Raw genomic sequence first — 20,753 nt, forward strand, 5'->3', positions numbered from 1 at the left:
GAGTTCTCAACCTAAGTACACAGAACTGTTTCATTCAGAGTTGTTCGTTCTGTTGAGAGAAAATGGAACATCAGGAACAAGTCTGTTTCTCATGATCATTGTCTTCATGAGATTCAGCTGCAGTCCGACCTTTCCACACTCATGGTCGAAGTCAGCCAGCATTTGTGCCTCTTGGCTAATGCTTGGTGTAATTAGTATGATGTCATCAGCGAAGCGGAGGTGGTGTAGTTGTCGACTGTCTATCTTCACTGCCATGCCTTTCAATTCCAGCCCTTGCATGACATTCCCGAAGGTGGCACTGAAGAATTTTGGTCAATGGCATCTCCCTGCCTAACCCCTCTCTTTACATCGACGATCACTTCCTTGTAGCATGGTGATATCCTGGTAGTGAATCATAATACAGCTCATGGAAGGATCCTAATGTATTGAGTTTGCAACACCCTGTTTTTGCTAGGGCTTTGATGACCGCTTCAGTCTCAACAGAATCAAAGGCCTTCTTTAAACCAATGAACGTTAAACAGAGCAGCATCTTGAACTCTCATGAAACCTCAATGAGCTTGGATATCATGCGGTTATGGTCGATGGTGCTGAATCCTTTTTGGAACCTGGCTTGTTCGCGTGGTTGTCCTTCATCTAGTGTTCTGCCAACCCTATTCAGGATGATTCCAGTGAACAGCTTGTAGATGACAGACAACAGGCAGATGGGGCAATAGTTGCCAATGTTGTGGATGTCTCCCTTCTTGTACAGTAGTAAAGTCTGCTAGTTTTCCATTGGGATGGAAACTTACATTCAGACAAGTAGCATGAGAAGAGCTGAGCCAGTGTTTTGATGAGTACTGATAGCAAATTCTTCAGGTGTTCGGATCTGACCTTGTCTGACCAGATGCTGTTCACTTCTTTACCAACAAAATGGTGTGTTGGATTTAGAAACGGAGAATGTTGGAAACTACATATCCATCCTGTGGAATTTCGTATGTGTGCAGGTGAACATGGCTATCAAAGAGATCCAAGTAGATGTCTTGGATAATCTCCATCGCCCTTCTGGAAGTTGTGATAGATCCATCAGAACATCGAAGGGCAGTCATCTTGGTCTTGTAGTTGACAAAGGAAAGGCAGGCATTGAGTGTACTTTTCCTGGCTTCTTCCACATTGGCCAGCACTGCTGCTCTTCTCTCATGAGGGCTTTCTTTATCGTTTCTCTGCACTGCTTTACAAGCTCAGATGTTAGCTTGTGGTTGCCCGAGGCTCGCGCCAAGCCACCATGGCAAATGAACTTGACAGTTTCCAAAGAACTCGGCATTCCTTGCACAATCATGGAGGTGCTGAACTACTCGATTGTATTCGTCAATGTAATCAATGTCAGCATTTTCCCATGTTGCCGCAATAGTGCCAAAGTGCTCCAAGTCGGTGGTCGTTCTGGGAATTCTCTTTTTAAATTTTGTAGTTTAAGAAGTTTGGACAGTTCCACAAAGAAAATTTGAAAAGTTCCACTATGAAATTGACCACACCATATTAAATCGATGGTTTTGCCTGACCAATGTCGCTGTTGTCCAAAAATTCCAAATGAGTTTAGACCACCATCTCCTTCATGCAAAATTCTACTTCACAGAACAGGGAGAAAGGGCTGTAAATATAATACTCATTAACAAAAAAGCAGGGAAAGTGAATAAATGAATCTACATGATTCTCTCAATCTTGCACTTTTCAAGTAAATTTCTAAAATTATTATAAGTAAACTTAAGTTTGATTCAGATTAATTTCCTGTAGTTATTTGGTAAATTCAAGATGAAATTGAAGACAAAAAGTGTACCTCAGAAGCATACGTTTTGTAGATATCATATAATAAATATAATCATAATAAAAACTTGGGATAGCTTTATGTACAAAGAACACCAAAATGATTATTCTTGGAAAAAAGATTTAAGATTTTCAAAATAGATGAAGGCATCAAAGATAAGTTACGAATAATTATCCCTTGACAGTTTTTAGAACTCCCAATTTTGCAATTTTTTGCTTAAACTTATTTTTACCTTTTCCTCTGCATATGCACCTTCAAAATTTGTCTATATATCTCAATACATAAAAGATAGTTCTATGAAATATTTGATAAAATCAAATATTCATTGTTTATTCTTTCAAGAATTTCCAGACTTAGCACTATATAGTAACTAAAATATATCACCTACCAATATGTTTTGACTAAGAGTTTAATGGGAAGAACTCTGAAGCACAATGGATATCAATTTTGAAGAGGTTTTTACTCAGCATGTCCATTTTATTTTATTTCACCACCATGATGAATCAGTTCAGTGGAAACTAGGCAGCTGAATTTCTGTTATATTTTCCACAATATTTTGGAAATGTAAAATTGATAGTGGTAATTGAAAACAGTCAGAAAAGAAATTAAAGACTTTTCTCCAAATTAAAACCACAAAAGTTCTTTTAATTTAGTTGGGAAAGAATGTTACCTTACCTTGTCTTTCTTCCCAAAGCTTATACAAAGAAGATAACATGTAGGCTAAAACCTTCATGAGAAATTACATTTACAAGTTTATGTATTTATGCCTGAGAGCAAGAGTCCACCATGGAATATATTTACCAAACTGGATCCCAAGAATTTGTATATGTGCTGCCAAAGCGAGCACATGGAGCCCACTAATTTGTAACCTTCCATTATGAAAATAAAATTCTGTATCTTTTACTATATAAACCATTTATTTTTTATTAATTTTTATTAGTGAAACACGATGAGGTACAGTTGTAGACTTACAAATTTTTGTGCCTGGGTTTCGATTATACAATGATCAAATACCCATCCCTCCACCAGTGCCCATTTCCCACCACTGTGTATTCCAGTATCCCCCCCCCCACTCCTATCCTCCCATCCCACCATGCCTCTGTGGAATGTCATTCCCTTTTTTAAAAAATTTATTTATTTATTTTTGCTAGTGAAACGCCATGAGTTACAGTTATAGACTTACAAATTTTTGTGCTTGGGTTTCAGTTATACAATGATCAAGTACCCATCCCTCCACCAGCGTCCATCTTCCACTACCACTGGTCCCAGCATCCCACCCACCACCCATCCCCCCATATTCCCCTGCATCTGTGGCAGAGTATTCCCTTTTGTTCTCTCTCTCCTTTGGGGTCCTGTGGTTTGCAAGACAGACATTGAGTGGCAATCATGTTTGGTCTATAGTCTACTTTCAGCATGCTTCTCCCACCCTGGGAGGATCCTCCCAACAACCTTTATTTGGTGCTCTCTTTTCTATCTGAGCTTCCTTTTCCCCTAGCACGTGTGGCTGGCCTCCAAGTCATGGAGCAGAATTCCTGGTACTAATCTCGGCCACTCTTGGGTGTTAGTCTCCCATTTTGTTACTTTATGTTCCCAAGATGAATGCAATCTTTCTGTGTCTATCCTGCTCTTTCTAACTCATTTCGCTTAGCATGATACTTTCCATGTAGTACCACTTGTATGTGAATTTCATGACTTCATCTTTTCTAACAGCTACATAATACTCCATTGTGCAAAAGTACCAAAGTTTTTTAACCAGTCATCTGTTCTCAGGCACTCAGGTTTTTTCCAGATTCTGGCTATTGTAAAGAGTGCTGCAATGAACAAACAAGTGCAGATGTCACTTCGACTATACTTTTTTGCCTCTATAGGATATATTCTCAGGAGTGGTATTTCTGGGTCAAATAGGAGATCAAATTCTAATTTTTTTAGAATCGTCCATACTGTTTTCCAAAAGGGTTGGACAATTCGGCATTCCCACCAACAATGAATGAGGGTCCCTTTCTTGCCACATCTGCACCGGCATCGGTTGCTTTTGTTCTTTTGTATGTGGGCCAGTCTCTGTGGTGTGAAATGATATCTCATTGTGGTTTTGATCTGCATCTCCCTGATGATTAGTGATGTAGAGCATTTTCTCATATGCCTTTTAGCCATTCGGATTTCTTCTTTGCGAAAGTTTTTGTTCATTTCTGCACCCCATTTTATGATGGGGTTGGAAGTTTTCTCCTTGTGGATTTCAACCAGTACCTTGTATATCCTTGATATCAACCCATTGTCGGATGTGTATTTGGCGATATCCCGTCCATTATATAAACTGTCTGTATTTTGGTCACTGTTTCTTTTGAGGTGCAGAAGCTTCTTAGTTTAAGATAGTCCCATTTGTTTATCTCCGTTTTCATTTGCTTGGCCAGTGGCGTGACATCTTTGAAGATACCATTAGGTTCAATATCATGGAGAGTTTTGCCAACTTTGTCTTCAATAAACATTATGGATTCCGGTCTAATGTTGAGGTCATAAATCCATTTTGATCTGACTTTTGTGCATGGCATTAAGCAGAGATCTGAGCCCACTTTTTTGCATGTAGCCGTCCAGTTTTGCCAGCACAATTTATTAAAGAGGCTTTCCCTGCTCCATTTCAATTTTCTTGCCTCCTTATCGAAGATTAGATGATCATATGCTTCGGAGGAGATGTCAGTATATTCAACTCTATTCCATTGGTCTATAGCTCTGCCTTTGTTCCAGTACGATGCTGTTTTAAATTATTACTGTTTTGTAGTAGAGCTTGAAGTTGGGTAGGTTGATTCCTTCCATTTTCATTTTCCCAATAATTGTTTTAACTATTCGGGGGGATTAATGTTCCATATGAATTTCAGGAGTGTTTGCACCATTTCTTTGAAGAATGTCATGGGTATTCTTATAGGGATTTCATTGAATTTGTACAATGCTTTGGGAAGTATTGCCATTTTGACAATGTTAATTCTTCCCATCCATGAACAGGGGATATTTTTCCATTTCCTTGTGTCCTCTGTTATTTCCTGAAGTAGTGTTTTGTAGTTTTCTTTGTACAGGTCCTTTATTTCCTTAGTTAAGTTGATTACCAGGTACTTAATTTTCTGGGGCACAATTGTGAATGGGATTGTTTTTTTCATGTCACTTTCTTCTCTTTCACTATATGCGTATAGGAAAGCCATGGATTTTTGAGTACTGATTTTATAGCCTGCCACTTTGCTATACAAGTCTATTATTTCTAGGAGTAACTTGGTAGAGATTTTAGGGTTCTTTAAGTATAGTATATCATCTGCTAATAGTGAGAGCTTGATTTCTTCCTTCCCTACCTGGATGCCCTTAATATCTTTTTCTTGCCTAATCACTATTGCAAGTCCTTCCAGTACTATATTGAACATTAGTGTAGAGAGTGGGCATCCTTGTCTCATCCCTGATCTTAGGGGGAAGGCTCTCAGTTTTTCCCCATTGAGGATGATTTGTATGTTTGTGGTAGATGGCTTTAACTATATTGAGGAAAGTTCCCCCTATACCCATTTTCGCTAGGGTTTCATCATAAAGTGGTGCTTGATCTTGTCAAATGCTTTCTCTGCATCTATTGATATGATCGTATGATTTTTATGTTTTCTTTTATTGATATGACGGAGTATGTTGATTGATTTCTGAATGATTTCCATCCTTGAGTACCCGGGATGAATCCCACTTGTTCGTAGTGTTTGATCTTTTTGATGAGTTTTTGGATTCTATTTGCTAGTATTTTGTTGAGAATCTTCACCTCCGTGTTCATCAGGGATATCGGCCTGTAGTTTTCGTTTCTTGTGGTGTCTTTGTTTCCTTTTCGTATTAGAGAGATATGGGCTACATAGAAACTATTTGGGAGAGTTTCTTTTTTTTCAATTTCCTGGAAAAGCTTGAGAAGAACTGGCATTAGGTCCTCTTTAAAATGTTTGGAAAAATTCGCTTGTGAATCCATCTGGACCTAGACTTTTGTTCTTGGGAAGACTTTTGATTACAGTTTTAATTTCTTTGATATGGATAGGTCTATTGAGGTTCTCTATATCTTCTTGATTCAGCTTTGGGAGATTAGAGGAATCCAGGAATTTATCCATTTCTTCTTGGTTCTCTTGTTTCGTTGCATACAGACTTTTAAAGTAGTCTCTGATGATCTTTTTGAATTTCTTTGGTTTCTGTTGCGATATCCCCATTCTTATTTCTGATTCGATTTATTAGGGTTCTCTCTCTCTGTTTCTTTGTGAATGTTGCTAGTGGTTTATCTATATTATTTATTTTCTCGAAGAACCAGCTCTTGGTTTCATTGATCGTTCGGATTGTTTCTTTGGTTTCCATGTCGTTGATATCTGCTCTAAGTTTTATGATCACTTTCCTTCTGCCAAATTTGGGCTCTTTCTGTTGATCCTTTTCTAAAATCTTGAGCTGTGAAGTCAAGTTGTTTATGTGCATCCTTTCTTCTGTCCTGAGTTATGCTTGCAGAGCTACAAATTTTCCCCTTAAAATGGCTTTTCCTGCATCCCATAGTTTCTGGTAGCTCATGTCCTCATTCTCATTTGTTTCAAAGTATCTTTTCATTTCATTCTTGACTTCCTTCCTGATCCACTCGTTGTTAAGCATTGAATTGTTTAATTTCCAGCTGTTTGATTTGGTTCTCCGTGTCTGTGTGTGATTCACTTCTATTCTCCGTGCTTCATGATCTGAAAAGATTGTTGATACTATTTCTATCTTCCTGATTGTATTTAGGTATGTTTTGTGGCCAAGACATGGTCTATTTTGGGAAATGTTCCGTGCACATTGGGAAAGAATGTATATTGTTTCTTTTGGGGGTGTAAAGCCCTGTATAGGTCTATAAGTCCTTTCTCTTCTATTTCTTCTTTTAAAGCCAATGTTTCCTTGCTGAGTTTTGTTCTTGTTGATCTATCCAGAGGTAATTAGGCGATGTTGAAGTGTCCAGCTACTATTGTGTTCCTAGCAATGTCCTCTTTAAGATCTGTTATCAGTTGTTTTAAATACTTAGCTGTTCCCTCATTAGTTGCATATATATTTAAGAGTGTGATTTCTTCCTGTTGTATGTATCCCTTGATGAAGAGAAAATAGCCTTCGCTGTCCCTTCGAATCTTTTTCAACCTAAAGTTAATGTTGTCGGATACTGTTATGGCCACCCCAGCTTTTTTGAGGGAGCTGTTTGCCTGCAGGATTATTTTCCATCCTTTCACTTTGAGTCTGTGTTTGCTCTGACTGTTGAGATGAATTCTTGTAGGCAGCGGAATGTTGGGTTCTGTCTCTGAATCCATTTTGCCACTCTGTGTCTCTTAATTGGTGAATTTAGACCGGTGTCATTGAGAGATATTATTGTTCTGGGGTTTTGTGTCATCTTTCTGTAAAGGTCTGTTGTGCTTGTAGGGTTTGTCTTGTCTTATAGTATCCTCTTTAGCCCTTGTTTTAGGTTAGGTTTTGAGTCTATGAAATTCCTGAATTTTTGTCTAGAAAGTAGTGTACCGTTCCTTCAATTTTGAGTGAGAGTTTAGCAGAATAGAGTATTCTTGGTGAAGCATTCCTTTCAGTGAGTTTTTTCACTATATCTAGCCAGTGCCTTCGGGCTTGGAGGGTTTCCTCTGATAGATCTGCTGTGAAACTAAGGGATGCTCCTTTGTATGTAATTTCCTTCTTTGACCTTGCTGCTTGCAGTATTGTATCTCTATCGGCAGGATCAATCATTCTAACTATATGTCTTGGAGTGTTTTTGTTAGGGTCTCTTTTAGCTGGTACCCTTTGGGCTCCTTGAACCTGAATTGCTGCATTGTTGAGCTCTGGGAATTTTTCAGCAATGATTTGTTTAACCGTGTTTTTTGTTGGGATTGTTTCCCTGAGCTTCTGGTAGTTCAATGATTCTAATGTTGTTCCTCTTGGAATCATCTCCTGGGACTCTGATTCTCTGCAGAGCTATTTTGAGGTCCCTTGCAACTGTTTGTTGTTGCCTGTTGGCTTGGTGCAGCTGATCTTCCAGCTCACTGATTCTCTCTTCAGCTGTGGTCATTCTATTGTGAGTTTTTAATTTCATCTATGGAATCTTTTAATCGTGACATTTCTGCTCTCATTTCTTCGTGTAATTTGTCGATTTTTTCTGTCATGTTACTGGATGGATGTCTGTCTGACTGTTTCTTTGAGTTGATTGAACATCTTCATGACTTTGCATCTAAATTCTATGTCAGAGAGGTTCCTTAGGTGAGCAGTATCTACAGAGTCTTCTGGATTCTTTTCGTTGTCCTCCCCTTGTGGTGGGGATTTGCGTTGTTTCTTCATATTGCTGTATAGGTTGGGGACTAGGTTCCTTGGGGACTAGGTTCCTTAGTATGGCTAAACTACCTGCGGTCCCGTGAGCGTTGGTCCCCTGAAAACAGGCCACGCCCACTTCTACAGAAGCCATGCCCACTTGTGAAGAGGGCACACCCCCCACGGAAACCTGGGTTTGGGAGGAGATCAGCACAGCGTGAGGAGTAAAGAGGGGAAGGCAGACGCTCAGAAGTGCTTTTCTCCAGCCGTCTGGGAGGACGCCTGGGGTCTTGAAGGGAGAGATCCAAGTCCCGGGTTCAAGTACTGGCGGATGAACTGACCTGGCTTTGGGACGAGATCAGCCCAGCATGAGGAGTGAAAAGGGAAAGGCAGACGGTAGAACTGCTTTTCTCCAGGCGTCTGGGAGGAAGCCTGTGGTCTTGCCTATATAAACAATTTATTGTGAACATTTCGGGGAAATGGTTCTCTATGTTGTGTTCCAAACCATTGAATAGCTCCTAATAAAACTCTTTCTCGGCCTGTCATTTTTCTCTTAAGAGCCTTCCTCAAAATGACAATAGAATCAGACTTTCTGAGTTAAATAATTTTGAGTAACTATGCAAGTGTTTCAAATATTTTAAAATGTTAATGCTCATGTGCTCTTATTACAATGCATAACTTTTGTTTGTAATTTGCAAAATTCCATTAAGCTAAATAATATATTCATTTTAATACATTCACGATCATGACCATCCTGTTGTTCGATGATTGCCTCAAGCAGGCCCCAGGAATGTCTCCTTCGTCCTAGCCCTGCGATTTTTTAAAAAGTAGCATATTCAAGGCTCTTTCAGGGTTAAGAGAATGAGACCCTTCATTGTTACTGGTATTTGGCATATTGGGTATGCCACGGGGAGTTTGCCAGACTCTGCCATGTGGGCAGGTTACATTCGGTAGCCTGCCAGTTTGTCCAAAGTAGGAATGAGATAATAAGATGTCGCACAGCCAGAATGTGGCCACGCGCTTCCGGGAGCTGGGTTTTATAGTCTCTGAGTCTTGGCCGTTGATGAGATTACATGGCGCCAGGGGGCCAGTTCGTGGGTGTGACCCCTGCTTACTGGAATATGGAGGATCTGGGTGGAGGATGCTCAGCCCCGATCCGAGCCGGCTTGGAGATCTCAGCCCCAGGATCCGCATGCCTTTGTTCCTCTGCCGGTACCTTCATGCATATGGAGAGTGGTCTCAGCATGGTGGTGGCTGGTTCTGGAGGTCTTCGGCTGCTGGAGCCCTGGTCGGAGCGGGGAGGTAAACTCAACCCGCTCCCCTGCAAGGGGCCCCGGCAAGGACAGCCAGGCACGGGGGCAGGAGACTCTGCACTTTTATTTGAGCTTGCATCTAGTTGAACAGTATTTGAAAATTTTGTCTTAGGCAAGAGAATTAAAAGAAATAGTGAGGACTAGAATATTACTGCACTACATTGTATGGAAGTTACTTCTGAATTTTTCTCAAAACTGATCACCGGAAAATTTCTTTCACACTGAAAAATCAATACTTAGTCTAGATTTACTATACTTAGTCTACATTTACTGTAACCAATGAGTTACCAACTTGCCTCTTTAGATAATCTAGCAATTTTGTTGGTGGAAGTAAAATGAGTCTGAAGCAGATCTTCAAGGAGATTTTGTGAACAACTAAAGTGCAAAGTGCTGAGTATGGTAGTATGGAAGCAACAATCCCTTTCATATACATTAAAACATATGGAAAAATTACAGCTAAGGAATAATTTTTCTCATTTCTAACATAGATTTTACTTATTTTCCCCATCTAATTTTCTTGGTCCTTCTTCGTTTTGCAGCCTAGGTTGGCCCTGAGATTTTATGAGCCTCTCCTTCCTCATCTTTATTAATGCTGCTATATTGGTGGCTCTTTCAGGGTCAGGAGAATGGCCATTGTATTTACTGATTTTGGCATATTAAATACACCACGAGTAACTTGCAGGCTCTGCCATATGGGTGGAAAACTGTCGGTACCTTGCCAGGCTCTCCTAGAGGGATACAGATTTTAACACATTCAAATATGGTGCAGGAATCTTGTATTAAGTGTTTTATGATGTGTCGCACAGCCGCATGGTCTGGAAATTATCCTGGAGAGTGTCCGCAGTTTGGTAGTGGAGGTAATGGAGGTAATGGAGGTCAGCCGGGCTGCTGGGAGCAGGCAGAGGATCTCTGCTCACAAGGCCGTTGAGCCTGGAGTCCGAGGCCACAGAGTTCGATTCCCTGGCTCTCTGGGGCTACACCCCTGTGTGGGTCTTGGCCTAAGTGTCCAGAAAGTGTCCTGGAGGGCATGTGCTGTTGGGTAGTGGAGGTAGTGGAGGTAATGGAGGTCAGCTGGGCTGCTGGGAGCAGGCAAAGGATCTCTGCTCACGAGGCCATTGAGCCTGGAGTCTGAGGCCACAGAGTTCACTTCCCTGGCTCTCTGAGGCTACACCCCTGCATGAGTCCCGGACTAAGTGTCCAGAAAGTGTCCTGGAGGACATGCGGGGCTGGGTAGTGGAGGTGGTAGAGGTAGTGGAGGTAGTGGAGGTAATGGAAGTCGGCCGGGCTGCTGAGAGCAGGCAGAGGATCTCTGCTCCGGAGTCTATTGAGCCTGGAGTCCAAGGTCACAGAGTTCGTCTTCCATGGCACTCTGGGGCTTCACTTCTGAGTGAGTCCCAGCCTGTGTCTGAAAAGTGTAATGGAGGGCATACGTGGCTGGGTAGTGGAGGTAGTGGAGGTAATGAGATCTGTCGGGCTGCTCGGAGCAGGCAGAGGATCTCGGCTCCCGAGTCCGTTGAGTGTGGAGACCGAGGTCAGAGAGTTCTGCTTCCCTGGCACTTTGGGGCTTAACCCCAGCGTGAGTCCCAGCCTAAGTGTCCAGAAAGCGTCTTGGAGGGCTGACGCTCCGTGGCTGGGTAGTGTAGAAGGTGGAGGAAAAGGAGGTCAGCCTGGCTGCTGTGAGCAGGCAGAGGATCTCTGCTCCCGGGTCCATTGAGCCTGTAGTCCGAGGTCAAAGAGTTCCAGATCCCTGGCTCTCTGGGGCTTCACCCCTGCATGAGTCCCAGCCTGTGTCTGAAAAGTGTAATGGAGGGCATAAGCGACTGGGTAGTGGAGGTAGTGGAAGTAGTGGAGGTAATGAGATCTGTCGGGCTGCTCGGAGCAGGCAGAGGATCTCGGCTTCCGAGTCCGTTGAGCATGGAGACCGAGGTCAGAGAGTTCCGGTTCCCTGGCTCTCTGGGGCTTCACCCTTATGTGAGTCCCGGCCTAAGTGTATGGAAAGCGTCCTGGAGGTCGTCTGCAGCTGGGCAGTGGAGGTAAAGGAGGTAGTGATGGTAATGGAGGTCAGTCGGGCTGCTGGGAACAGGCAGGGGATCTCTGCTCTGGGTCCATTGAGCCTGGAGTCCGAGGTCACAGAGTTCTGCCTTCCTGGCTCTTTGGGGCTTCAACACTGCGTGAGTCCCAGCTTGAATGTCCGATAAGAATCCTGGATGGTGTCCGCCTCTATGTAGTGGAGGTAGTGGCGGTACTGGAGGTTATAGAGGTCAGCCAGGCTGCTGAGAACAGGCAGAGGATCTCTGCTCCCGAATCCGCTGAGCCTAGAGTCTGAGTTCACAGAGTTCTGTTCCCTGGCTCTCTGGGGTTTCACCCCTGCGTGAGTCCCGGCCTAAGTGTCCAGAAAATATCCTGGCTGGGTCGTGGTGGTAGTGGAGGTAATGGAGATCTGCCGGGCTTCTGGGAGTAGGCAGAGGATCTCTGCTTCCGGGTCCGTTGAGCCTGGAATTCGAAGTCACAGAGTTCCGCTTTCATGGAACTCTGGGGCTTCACTCCTGCGTGAGCCCCAGCCTAACTGTGCGGATAGCATCCTGGGGGGCGTGCGTGGCTGGGTAGTGCAGGTAGTGGAGGTAATGTAGGTCGGCTGGGCTGCTGGGAGCAGGCCGAGGATCTCTGTTCCTGGGTCTGTTGAGCCTGGAGTCCGAGGTCACAGAGTTCTGCTTCCATGGCACTCTGGGGATTCACCCCTGCGTGAGTCCCAGCCTAAGTATCCGCAAAGCATCCTCAAGGGAATCTTCGGCCTGATAGTAGAGGTAGTGGAGGTAATGGCGGTCTGCCGAGCTGCTGGGAGCATGCAGAGGATCTCTGCTCCCGGGTCCATTGAGCCTGGAGTCTGAGGTAGCAGAGTTCTGCTACCCTGGCTCTCTCGAGCTTCATCTCTGTGAGAGTCCTGGCCTAAGTGTCCGGAAAGCATCCTGAAGAGCGACCGTGGCTGGTAAGTGGAGGAAGTGGAGGTAACGGAGGTCTGTCGGAGTGCTGGGAGCTGGCAGAGGATCTTTGCTCCCGGTTCCGTTGAGCCTGGAGTCTGAGATCACAGAGTCCACTTCCCTGGCTCTCTGGGGCTTCACACTATGTGATTCCCAGCCTAAGTTTCCAAAACGTGTCCTGGAGGTGTCCCCAACTGGGTAGTGGAGGTAGTGGAGGTAATGGAGGTCAACCCGGCTGCAAGGAGCAGTCAGAGAATCTCTGCTCCTGGGTCCATTGAACCTGGAGTCCGAGGTCACAGAATTCTGCTTCTCTGGCTCTCTGAGGATTCATCCCTGTGTGAGTCCTGGCCTAAGTGTCCAGAAAGCATCCTGGAGGGCTTCCATGGATGGGTAGTGGAGGTAGTGTAGGTAATGGAGGTCGGCTGGGCTGTTCGGAGCAGGCAGAGGATCTCTGCTCCCGGGTCTGTTGAGCCTGGAGTCCGAGGTCACAGAGTTCTGCTTCTCTGGCTCTCTGGGGCTTCAATCCTGCGTGAGTCCCTGCCTAAGTGTCCGAAAAGCGTCCTGGAGGTCGTCCGAAGCTGGGTAGGGGATGTAATGGAGGTAGTTGAGGTTTTCCAAGCTTTTGCGTGCAAGCCGAGGATCTTTGCTCCTGGTTCCGTTGAGCCTGGAGACAGAGGTCACAAAGTTCTGCTTCCCTAGCGCTCTGGGGCTTCACCCCTGTGTGAGTCCCGGTCTAAGCATCCAGAATGACTCCTTGAGGGCGTCTGCGGCTGGGTAGCAAAGGTAGTGGAGGTACTGGAGGTAATAGAGGTCGGCCGGGCTGCTGGGAACAGTCAGAATATCTCTGCTCCCGGTTCCGTTGAGCCTGGAGTCCAAGGTCACATAGTTCTGCTTCCCTGGCTCTCTGGGGCTTCACCCTACGTGAGTCCTGGCCTAAGTGTCCCTAAAGCATCCTGGAGGGCATCCGCCTCTGGGTAGTGAAGGTAGTGGAGGTAATGGAGGTCGGCCTGTCTGCTATAAGCAGGGAGAGCATCTCTGCTCCCGGGTTCCTTGGCCTGGAATGCGAGGTCACAGAGTTCCACGTCGCTGTCTCTGTGGGGCTTCATTGCTGTGTGAATCCCAGCCAAGGTGTCCGGAACGTGTTCTGAAGGGTGTCCGCGGCTGCCTAGTGCAGGTAATGGATGTCTGCCAGGCTGCGGGTAGCAGGTAGAGGATCTCTGCTCCCACGTCCGTTGAGTCTGGAGTTTGAGGTTACAGAGTTCCGCTCTCCTGGCTCTCTGGGGATTCTCGCTTGTGTGAGTCCCGGTCTTGGTATCCGGAAATCATCCTGGTGTTCATCCGCGGCTTGGTAGTGGAGTTAGTGGAGGTAATGGAGGTATGCCGTGCTGCCGGGAACAGGCAGAGGATCTCTTCTCCCAGGTCCGTTGAGCCTGGAGTCCGAGGTCAAAGAGTTCCGTTTCCCTGGCTTTCTGGGCTTCACCCCTCCATGACTCCCAGTTTAAGTGTCCTCAAAGCATCCTGGAGGGTGTACGCAGCTGGGTAGTGGAGGTAATAGAGGTAATGGAGGTCTGCCGGGCTGCTGGGAGCAGGCAGTGTATCTCTACTCCTGGGTCTGTTCAGCCTGTTGTCCAAGCTCACATAGTACCTCGAGGAAGGACAAAAATGACTGTCCATACTTTCAATGCACATATGCTCTCATCGGAAGAATCCATTGAGGACATGATGGTGCACGCCGGAAAGATCAAGTATGACATCATTGGTCTGACTGAGATGATAAGGTGTCAATCACATCATGCCGTTTTTACACCTGGGAAGAACTATTCCTCGGAACAGGGGACAAAAGAGGTGTCGATGGTGTCGGTGTCCTTGTCAACACAAACTTTGCCATAAACATTGATTCATTTGAATGCTTAACAACCCAAATCGGATGATTACACTTTAATAGATGTGGCTCACTTCCAGCAGTTTCTATCTTGGTTGTCTATGCACCAACATCCAATTATGATGAAGGAGAATTGAGAAGTTCTACATGGAGCTGGAGAAGTTCTATAAAGAAGACCACACCTTCTACAAGATCATTGTCGGTGATTTTAATGCAAAGATAGGACCGAGAAGATCAGCCAAAGAACTCCACATCAGGACCCATGGCCTAGAATGGAACGAAAAGGTGAGAGATTGAGTTCATCATGACGACCAAGACCATTCATGGTAACTCACAATTCCAGAAGGCCGAATCTAAACGTTGGATATGGGAGTCTCCCGGTGGACGGTTCCACAATGAAATTGACCACATCATATTCAATCGATGGTCTTGCCTGACCGATGTCGCTGTTGTCCCAAAATTTCAAATGGGATCTGACCACCATCTTCTTCGTGAAAAATTCTACTTCACAGGGCGGGGAGAAAGGGCTGCAAAGTTGAAGAAGAGAACTCGCAGAACGACTATCAATTGGGAGCTTTTTGGAACTATTGTAGAAACATGGGAAGATGCCATTGTTGACAACATTGACGAGGAATACGATTGACTGGTTCAGCACTTTCATACTGTGCAAGGAATCCTGAGAGAGATATAGCCACAAAAAGATGACTGTCTTTGAAAACTGTCGAGCTCATTCACCAACGTGGCTTGGTGCAAATGTCAGGCAACTGCAAGCGAATGTCCAAGCTTGCAAATCTGTGCAGAGAAGCAATAAAGGAATACATCAAAGAGAGATAGCAGCAGTGCTGGCAGATGCAGCAGAAGCAGGGAAAAGAATTCGCAATGCCCGCCTGTACTTTGCCAACTACAAGACCAAGATGACTGCCCTCCGACGTCCTGATGGATTTATCAAATCTTCCAGAAGTGAAATGGAGAAGATTATCCATGACTTCCACTCGGATCTCTTTGATAGCCACTTCTACCTGCCCACATACCAAATTCCACAGGATGGATATGTCTTTCCCAAAGTTCTCCGTTCTGAAATCAGACATGCCATTTCGTCGGTAAGAATCTTGCAAACCACACACCCAAAAGGAGAAAGAGAACAGAGGGGAATGCCCTGCCGCAGAGACAGGGTGGGATGGGGGGGATGGGGGGTGGGAGGGATACTGGGATCCGTGGTAGTGGGAAATGGGCACTGGTGGAGGGATGGGTGTTTGATCATTGTATAATTGAAACCCAAGCACAAAAATGTGTAAGTCTGCAACTGTACCTCATGATGTCTCATTGTTAAAAAATTTTTAAATAAAAAAAACAAAACAAAAAAGAATCGAACACCACCTTGCCCAGACAAGGTCAGATCCAAACACCTCAAGAACCTGCCCTCAGTAGTCATCAATACACTGGTTCAGCTCTTCACACGCTACCATTCTGAATGCAAGGTTCCATCCGAGTGGAAAACCAGCAGGACTGTACTACTGTACAAGAAGGGAGACATCCACAACATTGGCAACTATGGCCTGATCTGCCTGTTGTCTGTCGACTATTAGCTGTTCACTCGAGTCATCCTGAATAGCATTAGTAGAACACCAGATGAAGAACAACCATGCGAGCAAGCCGGTTTCCGAAAAGGATTTAGCACAATCAACCATATGCACACGATAACCAAGCTCCTTGAGGTTTCTAGGGAGTTCCAGATGCTGCTCTGTTTAACATTCATTGATTTAAAGAAGGCCTTTGATTCTGTTGAGACTGAAGCAGACATCGAGGCCCTAGTCAAACAGGGCATTCAAAGTCAATACATCAGGATCCTCCATGAGCTGTATTGCGGATTCACTACCAGGATCTCACCATTCTACACGGAGGTGATCATTGATGTCAAGAGAGGGGTTTGGCAGGTTGATACCATTTCACGGAAACTCTTCAGTGCCCTGGAGAACGTTATGCGAGGACTGGAATGGGAAGCTATGGGAGTGAAGATAGATGGTCGGCAACTACACTACCTCCGCTTCACTGATGACATCATTCTTATAACACCAAATTTCAGTCAAGTGGCAAAAATGCTAGCCGACTTCGACTGTGAGTGTGGAAGGGTCAGCCTACCGCTGACTCTAACAAAGACAATGTTTATGAGAAATGGTCTCATTCCTGACATTCCATTCAGTCTCAATTGGACAAACATCTCTGAATGAAAGTTATGTGTACCTAGGTCGAGAAGTCAACATTTCAAATGACCTGGCACCTGAATTGTGCAGGAGAAAGAGAGTGGCTTGGAATGCCTTCAAGAACGTCGAAGAAATTACTAAGAGGAGAAAGAACCTCCGGCTCCGGGCACATCTCTTCTATTCCACTGTTCTTCCTACATTAACATATGCCTCAGAGACCTGGGCTCTACGCAAACATGAGAACGCTCTTCGTGTCTCCCAAAGAGGTATCGAAAAAGCTATGCTTGAAGTATCACACTTCACTCAAATGAGAGAAAGAATCCGAAGTTCCGACCTTCATCAACAGTCAAGAATCAGGGATGCCGTCTCATTTGCTGAAGCATCGAAAAGCAAATGGGCTGGACACGTAATGAGATTTGGAGATGATCACTGGACTAGAGCCATTACCGACTGGATTCCACGGGATGTCAAAAGATCACATGGCCACCTACCTATGAGATGGTCAGACTTCTTCATCAAGACCCTGAACGATCGATTTGAGCTCTTCGTGTTCCTAGAATGAGCAAATGCCATCCACCAAAACAGAACCACGAAGCCAAAAACCTCCACACTCCACAACCCTCACCATGCTCAAGACCAGATTCTACTGCTTGGTGCAAGCCTTATCCAGAAGGTGATCTGTTGACTATCTCAGGTATGCAGCCTTTGTGATTGAAATCTTTAGGAACTCACTTAGTTGGGGATGGGCTACCTCCCCACATCTCTATGATCTTTCTGAAGCCTGGAAATCACATCCATGGACTGGCTCTGTGCCAAATAGCCTACTAACTGGCCATGATCCAGAGACTCAAATAAATCTTGATAGAGATCAACAAGTTGCAGAGATGCTTCCAGACTCCACACTAGGCTCTATTGTCTGGGGCACTCAAAGTCACCATTTAGTTAAAATTAACTATATTGATTAGCCCACTCAAAAATTTTAATTACCACAGCAGATGAGGTCACGTGACATCTCAAACTCTACACCACTGATGAACCAGGGATAACACACACTGCATTGGATGGGAGGTAAAGTAGAAGGCAGCCCAACCTTGATTAAGAAAATATAAACACGAAGGGCTTAACTTACATGTTAGTAATCTCTTCTAAAGGGATTAAAGGCTCCATGGTTAGATAAAACAATTTTCACATACCTTACTGTAAGGAAATATTTTTAGCGAATTACAACAAGCAATATAAAATAAATTGTTCAGAGCCTGCTATAGGGGCAGGTTGACGGGTGGTTGAGAAAATTTGAAATAATTGTGGTGGGAAGGTGCACTTGTGGTGGGAGTGGTGTTGGAATATTGAATGTAATAAATCATGAAAACTTTATAAAAATAAATAAACAAATAAAGATACGGTGTTCTTAGAAGATAATGTCATTCAAAATTAAGTATATTGTGATCTGCGATTTTTTTCATAAATACCCCTTATGAGATTCAGGGAGTTTCCTTGCTTTGTGGTATGTTTCCTTCTATTGCTAGGATTTTATTTTAACATCAATTGAAATATATAAAATGCTTTCTTATTTGTATATTAAGATTATGTGTTTATTATATAGTATATTGATATGGAATTATTACTAATACATTCATTTTCAGGTGTTAAATAAAACTGGAATTCTTCAGATACATGCTTCTTGGTTATAATACATAATCCTTTTTATATCTTGCTGAATAGTTAAAATTTCCATGGGAATATTGAAATATCCATTCATAAAGGATATAAATCTGTACTTTTCTTTCCCTTTAGTTGCTTTGTCTTGTTTTAGTATTAGCGTAACAATGGTCTCTTTGTAAATAGATTTGTCAGTGAATATGCAGTTGCTTCCCATGTATTCTTAGTGACTTAATGTTTTTAGTTTTTAATGAAATTCTGTGAGCATTTATCACAGAGAATTTTTTTTTGCTTTTTGACTCACACCCGGCGATGCACAGGGGTTACTCCTGGCTATGCACCCAGGCATTATCCCTGGCAGTGCTCAGGGGACCATATGGGATGCTGGGAATTGAACCCGGGTTGGCCGCGTGCAAGGCAAACGCCCTACCCACTGTGCTATTGCTCCAGCCCCTCACAGGGAATGTTTTTAACAAACATAATTTTTAAAGATCAATTAGCATTATTTTATTAAAATGTAGTTTAACAATCTCAAAAAATACAAATTTCACAGAATGTTCTCTCAATTTTCAGCTAGTTCTGCTTCACCCATTTATGTATTTTTAATAACCTATATTGGTCTTTGTGTTTTTATGGAAAAGATGAACTTTGTGTGTCTATTATATCCCTAAATTTCATACCCCTACATATTTGGGTAGTGCCTACAAAAAACTATTTTTAATTTGATACTTTGTATTATGAACCCTGGTATGTTATCTTCCAAGCATCCAGACTCTAAGATAACCTCAGACAAATTACGCAGATATGATATCACCTGTTATGGGGCTTAACTTTTACCCATGCCTTCATTGTTTAGGTAACACTTAGTATAGACTTAGTAAAAATACTAACTCGAATATAGGAATAGCAAGCCTTTATGCTATAAACATGTCAAAATTTTCATTTCACCACTTCTTATGACCAGGTAAATTGCTTTTTCAATTATTATTATTAGTGAAACACCATGAGGTACAGAGTTGTAGATTTACAAATTTTTGTGCTTGGATTTCGGTCATACCATGATCAAATACCCATCCCTCCACCAGTGCCCATTTTCCACCACCAGGATAATATCCCTCCCCCCCATCCCCCCCATCCCCCCTTGCCACTGTGGCAGGGCATTCCCTTTTGTTCTCTCTCTCCTTTTGGGTGTTGTGATCAGCAAAAGAGGCATTGAGTGCCAAACATGTTAAGTCCAGTCTACTTTCAACCTGCATCTCCCCTCCTTGGAGGATCCTCCAAAAACCCTACATTTGGTGTTCCCTTTTCTATCTGAACTGTCCTTTCCTCTAGAATACCAGGCTGGCCTCTAGGCTATGGAGTAATCCTCCTGGTGTTGATCTCAGCTATTCTTGGGTATTAATCTCATATTTTGTTATTTTATATCCCCCAGATGAATGCAATATTTCTATGTCTATCCCTCTCTTTCTGATTCATTTCGCTTAGCATGATACTTTCCATATTGTACCACTTGTATGTAAAGTTCATGACATCATCTTTTCTAAGAGCTACATAGTACTCCATTGTGTAGATGTACCAAAGTTTCTTTAACCAGTCATCTGTTCTTGGGCACTCAGGTCTCTTCCAGTTTCTTCCAGAGTGCTGCAATGAACAAACAAGTGCAGATGTTACTTCGGCTACACATTTTTGCCTCTCTGGGATATATTCCCAGGAGTGGTATCGCTGGGTCAAATGGGAGCTCAATTTCTAATTTTTTGAGGAATGTCCATACAGTTTTCCAAAAGGGCTGAACCAGTCGGCATTGCCACCAACAGTGAAGGAGTGTCCCTTTCTCGCCACATCTGCACCAGCAATGGTTGCTTTTGTTCTTTTGAATGTGGGCCAGTCTCTGAGGTGTGAGATGGTATCTCATTGTGGTTTTGATCTGCATCTCCCTGATGATTAATGATGTAGAGCATTTTCTCATGTGCTTTTTTGCCATTCGGATTTCTTCATTGAGAAAGTTTCTGTTCATTTCATTGCCCCATTTTTGATGGGGTTAGAAGTTTTCTTCTTGTGGAGTTTAACCAGTATTTTGTATATCCTTGATATCAACCCCTTGTCAGATGTGTGTTCGGCGAATATTCTTTCCCATTCTGTAGACTGTCTTTGTATTTTGGTCACTGTTTCTTTGGAGGTACAGAAGCTTCTTAGTTTAAGATAGTCCCATTTATCTATCTCTGTTTTCACTTGCTCAGCCAGTGGCGTGTCATCTTTGAAAATACCATTAGCCTCAATGTCATGGAGGGATTTGCCAACTTTGTCTTCCATGTACCTTATGGTTTCTGGTCTGATGTTGAGGCTTTTAATCAATTTTGATCTTACCTTTGTACATGGTGTTAGGCAGAGTTCTGAGCCCATTTTTTGCATGTATCCATCCAGTGATGCCAGCACAATTTGGTAAAGAGGCTTTCCTTACTCCACTTCACATATCTTGCACCTTAATCAAAGATTAGATGATCATATGATTGAGGGGAGATGTCAGTGTATTCAACTGTGTTCCATTGGTCTGCAGTTCTGCCTTTGTTCCAGTACCATGCTGTTTTAATTATTACTGCTTTGTAGTAAAGTTTGAAGTTAGGGAGGTTGATTCCTCCC

The sequence above is a fragment of the Sorex fumeus genome, unplaced genomic scaffold, assembly GCF_029834395.1.
Source record: "Sorex fumeus unplaced genomic scaffold, SorFum_2.1 ptg000050l, whole genome shotgun sequence".
Taxonomy (NCBI): domain Eukaryota; kingdom Metazoa; phylum Chordata; class Mammalia; order Eulipotyphla; family Soricidae; genus Sorex; species Sorex fumeus.